At 39.8% G+C, this 12,507-nt stretch overlaps 1 non-coding gene across 1 annotated transcript; it reads right to left on the bottom strand.

Annotated features, from left to right (window-relative positions):
- Positions 1-1,912: 1,912 nt before the first annotated feature.
- On the bottom strand, positions 1,913-2,018 carry LOC148294973 (small nucleolar RNA R71). The gene has a single exon (XR_015835568.1). It is a non-coding gene; the product is annotated as a small nucleolar RNA R71 (small nucleolar RNA).
- Between the last annotated feature and the right edge of the window lie 10,489 nt (positions 2,019-12,507).

Consider the following 12,507-nt stretch of genomic DNA (forward strand, 5'->3'; position numbering starts at 1 on the left):
GAGAACTATAGAACCCAGTTTGTTGAGTATGTTTCATACTCTCCCTACTGCCAAGGATAATTGGGATGCTGTTAATTAGATGTTTTATGATGGCTCTGACATATCCCAGCTTTATGAACTGCAATGCCAGGCTACCTGTCTCAAGTAAGGGGGTCGTCCTGTCTCCACCTATTTTGTCGAACTCAAGGCGATTTGGCTTGAATTGGATATGAGACGTCCTTTTCAGATGAAGTGCGCTGATGGCAAATCGTGTGTATGATTTTTTGGTTGGCCTCGATGATACTTATGATAAGGTGTGCAGTGATATTCTACGAAGTGATAAGGTTTCGAGTATTGAGAATGTATTTTTTATGATCTGTCTCGAGGCTTAACGTCAAATTACTATGTTTGGATCTAGTACCAAGCATGTGGAAACCTGTTGTTGTGTTTGCTTCCAACAGCATTGCTCTGGTTTCTCGACCTTGAGGATCTGGCTCTTCTGCTGTTCTGTCACATCGCTTGACTTCTGCAGAAAAAGACAAACTGAAGTGTGATCACTATGGTGATCGAAGGCGTACTATAGACACCTGCTGGGCGTTGCATGGGGTCCTAGAGTGGGAAAAAGAACATAGGCACTTGAAAAAGGAACAACTGGGCAGCAAAGCTCATGTGGCCGCCGCCTCTGCTCCGACCATGCCCTTGGCCTCAGGTACCCCACCATCTCTTGCACCTCTGCCGTCTCCGGGTAACTTTGGCAAGGCTTTCCTTGCTCATGATGCATGTGATACATGTTGGATTATTGACTCTGATGCTACTGACCATATGACGTATAATTCTGAATTACTTTCTACTATGTTTGGCAAAAGCATTTCTGATGACGTTTAGGATAAAATGTTCGAAGTGCTTCTAGGTCGTGGAAGCCCTTTCTAAAGAAGCACCCACTATGTGCTTATTCAGGAAACACTCAGCAGTGCTTTTTCCAGGAAGCACTTGAATTTCTTATGAAAATTTCAACATCTTTATTGTTTGACGCCCAAAATTAGATGATCACTTTCGGAACCAACTTAGAGATGGCTTGCCTTCAATAAAGGAGTTCCCTTTGGCAAACGGGATGAGATCTGCAAAAATAGAGTGCAAGGGTGAAGACCTTGGCACCGGTGTGGTACCGGCCGAAGGCTCGCCGATGCTTAAGTTAGCTTAGTGTGGAGTGAATAGGTAATTCAGCAGAGTATGGGTACAAAAGCTAAATTACTATTACTTTTTTAGGTTGGGCAAAAGCCCTATTTATAGAGGAGAGATGTGGGAGACCTTGACGTGATCTTTCGATGTGGGACTTGTGGACATCCCCTTGGGGCTGCCATGCGTCCTAGGTCATATGTGTGCCTTCGTTCGATACGATGGATAGGGGTGTTAGCCAAAGGCTGAGTAATTGCCGATGCTCTTTGTTAACTACCGATTCTCTTTATTTATTACTTGTTGATGCATAAATTTGGTTCAATAGAAAATGACATCTTCAAGATCAAGGTTGACAATCCTTCCAAAGATCCATTGGGCCCATGACCCCTTGGCCGGCCATAGATAGAGTCTCTCCTCTCTTGTGTGTCTTATCTATTTAAGTCACACATATGACATTTCTCTAGTTAGGGTTTTGGCCTCCTAAGCTTTTCGGGTGTGGTGTTGAAGGTGAGAATTCTCCATCCACCTTTGCGAAATGAAGGTCCAAATATACATCTTGCGATATTTTTGGAGATTTGTGACACATCCAAGTTCAATGGGGTAACTGAAGATGCGGTTCGCTTAAGGCTATTCCCTTTCTCCTCAAAGGATAAAGCCAAACTTTGGTTACTATCACAACCACAAGATTCCATCCATACTTGGGATGATTTATCTAAGAAATTCTTTGCTGAATTTTTCCCTCCGGCTAAAACTGCAAAATTTCAGCAAGATATTATGTCGTTCACTCAGTATGATAAGGAGCCTCTTTATGAAGCATGGGAATGATTCAAAGATCTATTGCGCAAGTGTCCTCACCATGAGCTACCAACCTGGATTCAAGTTCAAATTTTGTATAATGGGTTGAGTCAAACAAGTAGGAGAGTTGATGCAGCAGCTGGAGGAGCTTTAATGCAAAAACGGCTACAGAAGCATTGACAACTATTGGAGACCATGGCTTCCAACAATTACCAATGGCCAAGTGAAAGAGTGAATCCGAAGCCAGATGGGATCCTGGAAGTCGATGCTATTGGAGACCATGGCTTCCAACAATTAACAATTACCTATGGCTTTGTTAACAGCACAAATTTCTAACCTTACTAAAAAAAAATTGATTCTTTGAGTGTTAATGCTGTGAACACTAATAATAATTTTGGTTGTGATTTTTGTGCAGGCCCTCATCGCAGTTCTGAATGCACCACAAGGAACCCATTCGCGTCTGCTGAGCAGGTAAATCATGTTGCATAATTTAATCTACAAAGGAATTATCCTTATTCCAACACATACAACCCCGATTGGCGAAACCATAAATTTTTTTCATGAAGCAATAATTAGAATGTGCAGAGACCACCACCTGGCTTTCGGCCTCAAGAGAAGAAAATAAATTTGGAAGATGCTCTTACTCAGTTAACTATGCCAACCACCCAATTTATGATTGAAACAAAAACCCAACCTCAAAATCAGAGCGCTTCTATTCGGAACTTGGAGGTGCAAGTAGGCCAACTAGCTAATGTATTCAGTGGAAGAAATCAAGGAGTATTGCCAAGCCAACCCGAAATTAATCTGAAAAATCAAGAACAAGTAATGGCAATCACACTTCGGAAAGGGAAGCAAGTGAATACATCGGTTGACTTGGAAAAAGAAAAATTAGAAAAAGAGGAAGAAGCTAAGAAATCCCAAGAAGAAGAAAATTATGCTGCTATGTCGACTCATTCTCCTCCATTGAAGCCATATTTCCCACTAATCCCTTTTCCACAGAGGCTGAAGAAAAAATAAAATTGATGGGCAATCTTCTAATTTCTTGGAGACGTTTAAAAAGATGCAAATCAACATTCCATTCGTTGTAGCTTTGGAACAAATGCCAAGTTATGCAAAATTCATGAAAGACATCCTCTCCAAGAAAAGGAAATTTGGTGATCATAAGAAAATCCAACTTACTGAAGAATGCAGTGCCATCTTGCAACGGAAGCTTCCACCAAAGAAAAAAGATAGATGGAGTTTTAAAATTCCATGCACTATTGGAAATAATTTATTTGAAAAAGCTTACAAACGTGTCTCTTTACTCAACGAACACATGGGTGGCGTTTATATGGTAATGGAGGCATTCGTTTTGTAATTTACCATTTAAACATGCATTTTACCTCCCCAAACATCATCCTTCCGTTCGCAGAGTAAAACAAGCGTTTAAATGGTAAAATTGTCTTTTTCACTACCTTTACCCACAAACGTGTTTCTTTACTCAGAAAACGCCGGGGTGGCATTTATATGGTAATTGGGGCGTTTGTTTGGTAATTTATCATTTAAACGTGATTTTTACCTTCCAAACACCATCATGCATTCACTAAGTAAAGTGCACATTTAAATGGTAAAATTGCATTTCTCACTACCTTTACCCACAAACGCATCTCTTTACTCAGCGATAGCATGAGTGATGTTAATATATTAATGGAGGCGTTCGTTTGGGAATTTACCATTTAAACTTGAATTTTACCTTCCAAACACCATCCTTGCATTTGAGGAGTAAAACAAGCGTTTAAATGGTAACATGACATTTCTCACCTCCTTTACCCACAAATGTCTCTTTACTCACTGATCGCACAAATGACGTTTATATGGTAATTGAGGCATTTATGTGGTAATTTACCATTTAAACATGCATTTTACCTTCCAAACACCATCCTTGCATTCGCAGAGTAAAACAAGCATATAAATGGTAACATGGCAATTTTCACTACCTTTACCTACAAACGTGTCTCTTTACTCATCAAACGCAGAGGTGACATTTATATGGTAATGGAGGCGTTCGTTTGGTAATTTACCATTTAAACGTGATTTTTACCTTCCAAACACCATCCTTGCGTTCGAGGAGTAAAGTGCACGTTTAAATTGTAATATTGCCTTTTTCACTACCTTTACCCATAAACGTATCTCTTTACTCAACGAATGCATGGGTGGTGTTTATATGGTAATTGAGGAGTTTGTTTGGTAATTTACCATTTAAACATGATTTTTACCTTCCAAACACTATCTTTGCGTTCGCTGAGTAAAATGCACGTTTAAATGGTACAATTTCCCTTTTCACTACCTTTTCCCACAAACCTATCTCTTTACTCGTCTAACGCAGGGGTGGTGTTTATATGGTCATGGAGGCGTTTGTTTGGTAATTTACCATTTAAACGTGATTTTTAACTTCCAAACACTGTTCTTGCGTTCGTTTAGTAAAATGCATGTTTAAATGGTAAATTTTATTTTTCACTACTTAACCACAAAAGTGTAACATCCCTGACCCAATTTAATTCTTTTGTGAAATTACAATTTTGCCCTTGGGAGTAGGGGTACTTTGGTCACTTTTTAATTTAGAATGATTTTGGGGAAATGAGTGGCACCGTTGCGTAACGCTCACTCTCACGAGTTCGTAGACACGTAGTGGGCCCAAATCGGAGTTTTAAAGAAGAAGTTGCGGTCAACGGAAGTACAGTGGCATAACTGTAAATATTTTGAAGTTGGATTTTTAAAATAGACCACTCTCTCTCTCTCTCTCTCTCTCTCTCGCTCTCTCTCTCTCTCTCTCTCTCTCTCTCTACGCTCGCGGCAGCAATTTTCTGACGACGATTTCATCGTTGTCCAGTGTCCGATTTGAGTGACATTGGTTGTAAAACTTTCGTATCGATGTCCTCTAACTAACCCACCCATTTTCCCAGCTCAAGGAAATTAGAACGACTGAAGTTCGGGTGATTTTCGAAGTTTCCGACGCCGTTTTCGGTGACTCCAGCCACCATTTTCGTCGAGTGAGGTATGAAACTTCATCTACTCTTCGTGATCTATCCATTTATGTAGGTATGGTAGATCGATTTTGAGGTTTTATAGATCGTTCATTGTACCCATATTAGGCCGGCGGTTTGGTTGTGATTTCATTTATCTCCGGTCACGTTTTGGCCATTGTCCAAGAACAAAATCATTCCCCTTGTTAGTCTGGATGTATTGGTATATGTATTGTAGGGTGTTTCGAGAATTTTTCGTCGTCGAAAATTTCTCAAGACACCCACGCACTGCTAGCGGAAGGTGGCGGCTCGTGGGCCATTGTGTGGCGACCCATTATGTTCTAAAATGTTCTCCTTGTCATCCTGAGCACAATGGTATGCTCGAATTTGGAATTAGTTATCGTTTGGTAGTCGAACGAATATTGCACCCAATATGCGATATCCGGGTTAGATAGGTTTAGACCGTTCGATCGGTCCTGATTTCAAATATGTAGTTCTCAGTACCTCTAGGATCATGTGGGAACTTGCGGATTGAGAATCGGAGTCTCGGATACTCCGAATCAATGATTCTAGTGTTGGGCAAGTAATCATCGTCCAATCGTGCGATTGGCTTACATCCGACCACTTGATCAAGACCAAACTTACAAGACTTGTTTAGTGGACCATGAGCCTTCCGAGGTAGTTTCACCTTTCGAAAAATACTAGAATAACCTTATAAACCTTTGTTGAGGCCCAAAAAATCCAATGCTAGGCCCACATATATTCCTGGCCTAATGTGATACCTTACTGAGAAGAAACCCGATTTGGGCACGCGAAAGTTCGTCATACACGCTCGCATGAGTCACGATCCACGTGCCACACCAAGCAAATATGTAACCTATCACACTAAGAGTAGTAGCAAGCCTATAAAATGCACCGACTCTATGAACCCATGCTAATTATCCCGCCAAGAGCCGTTTTGACTCGACCACAGCCCTTTACAATACAATGAAATTCAAGCACGAGCACGCCAATCGACATGCCATGCCAAGCGAAAAACCCTTTATTTTACACCTAACCACGCTACAAGCTTAAGTGGACCCAAGCCAAGCAAATGCCTGGGGCTTGCTGAGTGGGTTGTGGTATGGATGGTAACGAGCATTCATGAGGCCCATTGATGAGCCAAGAAATGGAAGTTTTGGGTTGCTTGGGAGACCCAAAACTCGTGCCCATTTCTTGAGCCCAAATATATGGGTAAGCATAAAAGAGAGAAATAGGTAGCCCATCACCTTAATAAAAAGGTCCATCACTTTAGGAGGTAGGCCCATTCCCTTAGTACACTAATCCATCACCTTAGGACGGCTCAAATGACCAAGAAAATATCTAAAAGTCTCCAACACATGGCTGGAGACAAAACCACGATAGAAGCCAAAAGCAACTCATGAAGGTAGACTGCTGGGAGGCTCCAGCATGTGGCCAAAAGCATACTTCAAAGTAGATCATCCGAAAAATCAAAGGGTATTAGCGCGCGCAGGTTGCTAGGAGAAGAGGCACCCTTCAAACCAACGCCCTTACCCATTTCTTTCTCCCACCAGCTCTTGCCATGAAAGAGGGGAGGAAAAAAGGTGAGGTAGTAGCCAAAGATAGGAGCTTACCACTGAAATAGCTGCAGGAAGGCCTTAGAGCTCCCAAAAATCTTGTCTTTGTGTGTTTGGACAGAGAAGGATTTCACAAAATAGGATGAATCGAAGGGAGAGAAGAGAAATGAAAGGGAAGACTTAGCAAAATTGGAGAGAACCCATTAGGGTTTCTTGGGAAGAAGGGGCTTCCAGCGCCTATAAAAAGAGGGATTTCCTACCCATTAGATCAACCACATCCAGAGAGAGCAAGCATCACATCTCATCCCCGAACCCCTGCAATTTCGTGCCCTATTCCTTCATCTCCTCCCATTTTCTCTTCTGGTAAGCTATTCCAGAGTCTGACATCGCTTTCGTCAAGCTCCGGAAAATTATTTAACACACCCATTGTCCTTTCCCTCTCTCTCTCTCTCTCTCTCTCTCTCTCTCTCTCTCTTTTCAACGAATCCTCTCAAAATCCCTTCTCCCCTTACTTTAAACCCATGTTTCTCATAGGAAATCATAGCCTCTCTCTCTCTTTAATGCTAAACTCATGACTGCTTTGCTTCCATGCCACAAGCCTCTCATGCTAAGCTAAGTATCTATCTGTAAGCAACTGTTAGTTTTGCTGGTGAAGGTAACCAAGGTACTTCCTAAGGCTCAGCTACCTTTTCGAAGCATTCTTGGGGTCTGATATTTGAACTCAGACCCAAGGGCAATTTTCACACCTTTGGCTCTTTACAGCAGCCTAGGCCCGTCAGTACCTGCTGGAACGAAAAAGCCCCTACAACCTTCTTAAAGGTTGCGCACACCTTGAGACCTAGGAACTTGAGTGTTGAGTTAGAATTCGTTGTTGGGTATGCTTATTATTTAGATCCACATATGCTCTCGAGTGAGGTACCCATACTTTGCATATGCTCTCAAGTGAGCTTTGTGTTTGTTTTATTGATCGTTATTTTGAGGATGAAATGTCATGTGTATGTATATTTGACTATCTTGACTATTGGGATTATGAACTCTTATTGTAGTTTTAATTGTGGATTATAGCATTTTGTGGTTACTGGATGTTATATTAAATATTGAAGTTTATGAAATATTTGGAGTCATGGGATACTTGATTGATTAGTTGTGAAAGCGAGTCTTGGGACTTGGCTATGATTATTAGGAAGTGAGTGGACTTTGTTGTAAATGATCATTACTTTCAAAGATGGATTGTCTTGCATTTGTATAAATTTGATTATTTTGACTATTGAGATTATGAAATTATATTGTGTTTTAATATTGGATTATAGTATTTTATGGAAATTGCATGTGTAAACAAGTTTTGATTATTATCTAAATTATTTTGGGTCTTGTTGGGATTGTGATATTATAATATTGTTTTAATTCTTGAATTATCGGGTTATATTATGATATTTGAAGTTTGTGAATATTTTGGGTTATGGAATTTATGCTTTTGAGAGTTTGATATCTATATACGTATAAATATTTGGGTATTGAGTTGTCGACGCTATTATTGTCTGGATATATATGTATGTGGGATTAGGTACATTGGAATATTGAATATTTGGGAATTTGGTTTCTGTTGTGAGTTTTTGGGACATTGAATTAAGGGAGGGTATATTATATATATATATATATGGGTTTATGAAAATGGATTTCATATTTTGGCTATGGCTTACATGCCAATATATGTACCTCCCCTTGGATACTGGTTACTTCACCCACACATGGTGTTGGATTTTCCGGTGTGTAGGCTCACTTGAATATTGATTACTGTTACTTTACCCACACGTGGCGTTGGATTTTCCGACGTGTGGGCTCCCTTGGATACTGATTACTGGTTACTTTACCACACGTGGCTTTGGATTTTCCTGCGTGTGGTAAAGAATCCGAACACATTTGATATTGGTTACTTTACCTTCACGTGGCGTTGGATTTTCCGGCCGTGGGGTCACTTGGATACTGGTTACTGTTACTTTACCACACATGGCGTTAGATTTTTCGGCGTGTGGTAAAGGTCCGAGCACCTTTGGTCGAGTGTGCCGTAGGCCCTTGGCGGGGCAGTTTGCGCTCGTAGGACATAGTTTGGTTTGGCCACATGTGGTGTTGAATTTTCTGGCGTGTGTGATATAGAGTGGTAGTCCCCCAGTTGGACAGCTCATTTCTAGATGCATGATAGAAAGCTGAAACTCTGCGGGCTAGTCAAACAATCCCTGTGTTGGATTGTTTTCCCCAGGTACATGATGTGCACTATAATATGTACCTTCCTTAGTTATGTAACCCATACATGGCGTTGGATTTTCGAGCGTGTGGGTTCACTTAGTTATTATCACTTTACCGCACGTGGCGTTGGATTTTCCGACATGTGGTAAAGATTTGGGCACCTTTGGTCCGGTGTGCCGTAGGCCTTGATAGGCAATTTGTGAGTGTGTGCTGTAGAGTGGTAGTCCTCCAGTTGGACAGCTCGTTCCCTAGCCACATGATTATTGAAGAATCTTCCATGTGGTCTAGTTAAACAATCCCCCGGTTGGATTGTTTTCCCCTGGTACATAATAATGGTGTGAGGTATGTATTTTATATATACATATTAAATATATATGTGAATTCGTTCTCGAGTTGAGATTCTTGAACTTGTGCTTCATGAGTACTCTGCACAGGTATGAACGTTTGATTTATAGTTTGGAATGTGAGAACTAATTTGGGTTTTGAGCTCTTTTACGTTGAAAACTACGATCGGTATTATTTTGTGTCATAATGTAATAGGTTGAATTTGTCTTTGATGTGAAGTTGTGAATACCAAAAGCTATTGATTATACAAGCAAGTGGATATAGCACTTGTAGCTCTATCTGGAAAGTATTGTTCGGCAACATATGCCTTGGATAGGGTATGGTTGCGGGAAAGAATTGATAAAAGGAAAGGAACTTATAAAGTGTTCAGTGTGTGCCTTGTTGAAATTGAAGTTGAGAATGAATCTAAATATAATTGTGAGCTTTACTTGGACAATATATGTATGTTTCTGAATTGTGATTCTTTTTGGTCATAAGAACTACGTGTGGCTTGATCCCTCACCAAGGGGTACGTAGGTAGCTGGGGTTTAACCTAGATGCAGCCGTGTTTTAAACTATTGCTTTTGTTGAGTTTGGTTTCGATTATTGTCGGTGGGCCTGAAGCCCGATTGAAACTTAGGTGAGATTAAATGCTTGTTTACATTCCATATTTACTGAATGGTTGTGGTTAAAATGTGTTTGTGGTTGTGACGGGTCTGAAACCCGTTTTGGATTGATGTTTGAATTTGGTCTGAGTCTTTAGAACAACTTGCGATTGTACGTAATAGTTTTCATTTCAGCTTTGACATCGTTTTACAAAACGGTGGGGTTAGTTTGTTGAAACTTTGTTTTTATCCACTCACGATTTTTCTATTTTGCTCCCTCAGGTTGTAGTTGACGCAAACCGAGCAGTCAGGCCGAGCCTTCCTCCTATCATGCCTTGGCTTAATTGTAGGACACTTGTCCATTTCTTGAAACTTTTACTTTGGCTGTTTAACTAGAGATTCTTTGACTACTTTGACATTGCCCGTGTAGAGTTGAAGTTAAGGCCAGAAGCCTATTTTGTAATCTGTGTGTTGTTGCTTTGTGTTTGCTGGCAGTTGGTATTCTTTTTCTCTTGTTTTTGACAGGTTGAAAATTTTGGTAAAGTCCGTTTTTCAGGGGAGACCCTGCCAAAATTTCGGTAGAAGCCTCGATCCTCTTTTTCTTTATTTTAGAGGAAGAGGATGTTTGAAATTAGTAAGTTGGTCCGGCATCGGTTGGATGTTGGAAAAACCACATGGCTCGTCATGAATTCTGAGGAATTCAGAGCAGGTCCAGTCAACTTGTCTCTTTACTCATCGAACGTAGGGGTGGCGTTTATATGGTAATGGAAGCATTTGTTTGGTAATTTACCGTTTAAACTTGATTTTTACATTCCAAACACCATTCTTGCGTTCGCTGAGTAAAGTGTACATTTAAATGGTAAAATTGCCCTTTTCACTACCTTTACTCACAAACGTGTCTCTTTATTATTTAGATCGAATAAAATTTAAAAAAACTATAATTATTACTAACTCCAAATATAAAAGATTTAAATGTAACACAAGAGTTATTTCATTCTGAATTAAGACATTAGAATCTTTGCAATTCTGGTACGATTGTTGCGATCAAGTTTTATATGTTGATGTCATTTCGAGAAATAGTATATGCAATTTCACATAGGTTATGCAAAAAGCGACCCGTTGTATGCAATTATGGGAAATTTCATGTAGGCGGACAATATGACGTGATGGTCAAGATGCAACTACATACACGAATATGCAAGTGCATACTAAATATGCTCTTTTTGAACCCTCGACATGCAATTGCCAATCATCGTTAAGTATTTACAGGTACGGACATGCAATTGCACATATATTCCTACAAATTCTTATCAGTTGTGCGCACTTCCTTCGGCTCTGCAACTCAAATTTTTTCAAGATTTGCCCTACCGTGTCTTCTTCCTTTGGATGCTTCTCTTCTTATTCTCTGTGACTTCTTCTTTGCAGTTTCTCTTCTTCTTCTACGCAAAGTAAATACAATTCTATTCTCATATTCGGTGTCACTATTTTATTTTTGTAATCAATGATTTGGTAATAATTAGTCGATAATTGACAAGTTTTATTTTTTTGTACGTTAAGACAATGTGGTTCAATCATTTGGCGTATATTTAATTATGACATTTATTTTGTTATCAAACTATGAGAAAAGAAATGGGAAGTAGTTATAAATTAAAATGAGATTGTTGATAACCAAATGACAATATGATAAAATAAAAAAGATAATGTTGATCAATTAGCTCTTAGTAGAGTGATATTCTTGTTCCATGTTGAAAGATGTCCTATGTTAAAATCTACATCTACTGACAATTAAAAAAGAAAACAAAAATAGTGACAACATTTATTGGTGTATGTAGTGATGCTCCATAACTAAACAAATGATGAATTCATTTTATATTTTGGGAAGTATCATGTATGAGAAACTTAGAAGGTTGAATGAGTTTTTAGAAATCCTGGTGATTTGGATTGTGAGAGAATATTTTTTTTTTCATATATAATATGTTATATTTCATTAGGTTACTTTCTCATTTTACAATTACTTCTTCTTCAAACTTTTTTTTATTTTTTTTTATTTTTTACAGAGTTAATCAAATCATAGAAATGGCAACAAGTAGCTGTCATTACTTTAAAAATGGCACACGTGGGACCCATTTGTTTAATTGAAATAATTATTAAGTATTAAAAAACTGAAAAGCAGAAAGAAAAAAAAAAAAAAAAAAAAAAAAAAAAAAAGCTCAGTTTCTCTCTCTCTCTGCAACTCTTTCTCTGGGCAAAACTCCATAGCCACTGCCCAGCTCCTCCCCGCGCCCAAATCCACCGCATGCGCTCTCTCTCTCTCTCTCTCTCACCAAACCCACTGCCCATCTCCTCCACGAAGCCCAGGTCCGCCATGGACACTGCCCAGCTTCCCTGCTACCCAAATCCACCCTTCTTTCTTTCACTGAGTCTGAAACCACCATGAAAACAGATTGAGATCACAGCCTTCACAGCCTTCCGTCTCAAGGTGCCGCCACCATGCTCCTCACTCTCCTCGACCCCCACCGTCGAACCCTAGCACCGGCCCCCTAGGTCCCAATCTCACGGCCTTGGACTGGCGTCGCTGACCTCTCAAAATCCTCGAGCTAGGCTCCGGAATCGCCGCTGCCATCATGCTGAGGGCTTGGTGAAGGAGAGAGAGAACGGTGGATTTTCTAAAAAAACAAAGAAGCTTCTTCCACAATTCAAAAAAAAAAATGTAGGCTGTTTTCTTTATAAATTTTTTTTTATAAAAAAAAAGCCCAGCCTTGTCTTTTTGCAACCTGCTCCTTGCACAATCCTGCAGATTTTCTC

Source organism: Prunus avium, chromosome 4 (genome assembly GCF_965620075.1).
Source record: "Prunus avium chromosome 4, drPruAviu1.hap1.1, whole genome shotgun sequence".
NCBI lineage: Eukaryota > Viridiplantae > Streptophyta > Magnoliopsida > Rosales > Rosaceae > Prunus > Prunus avium.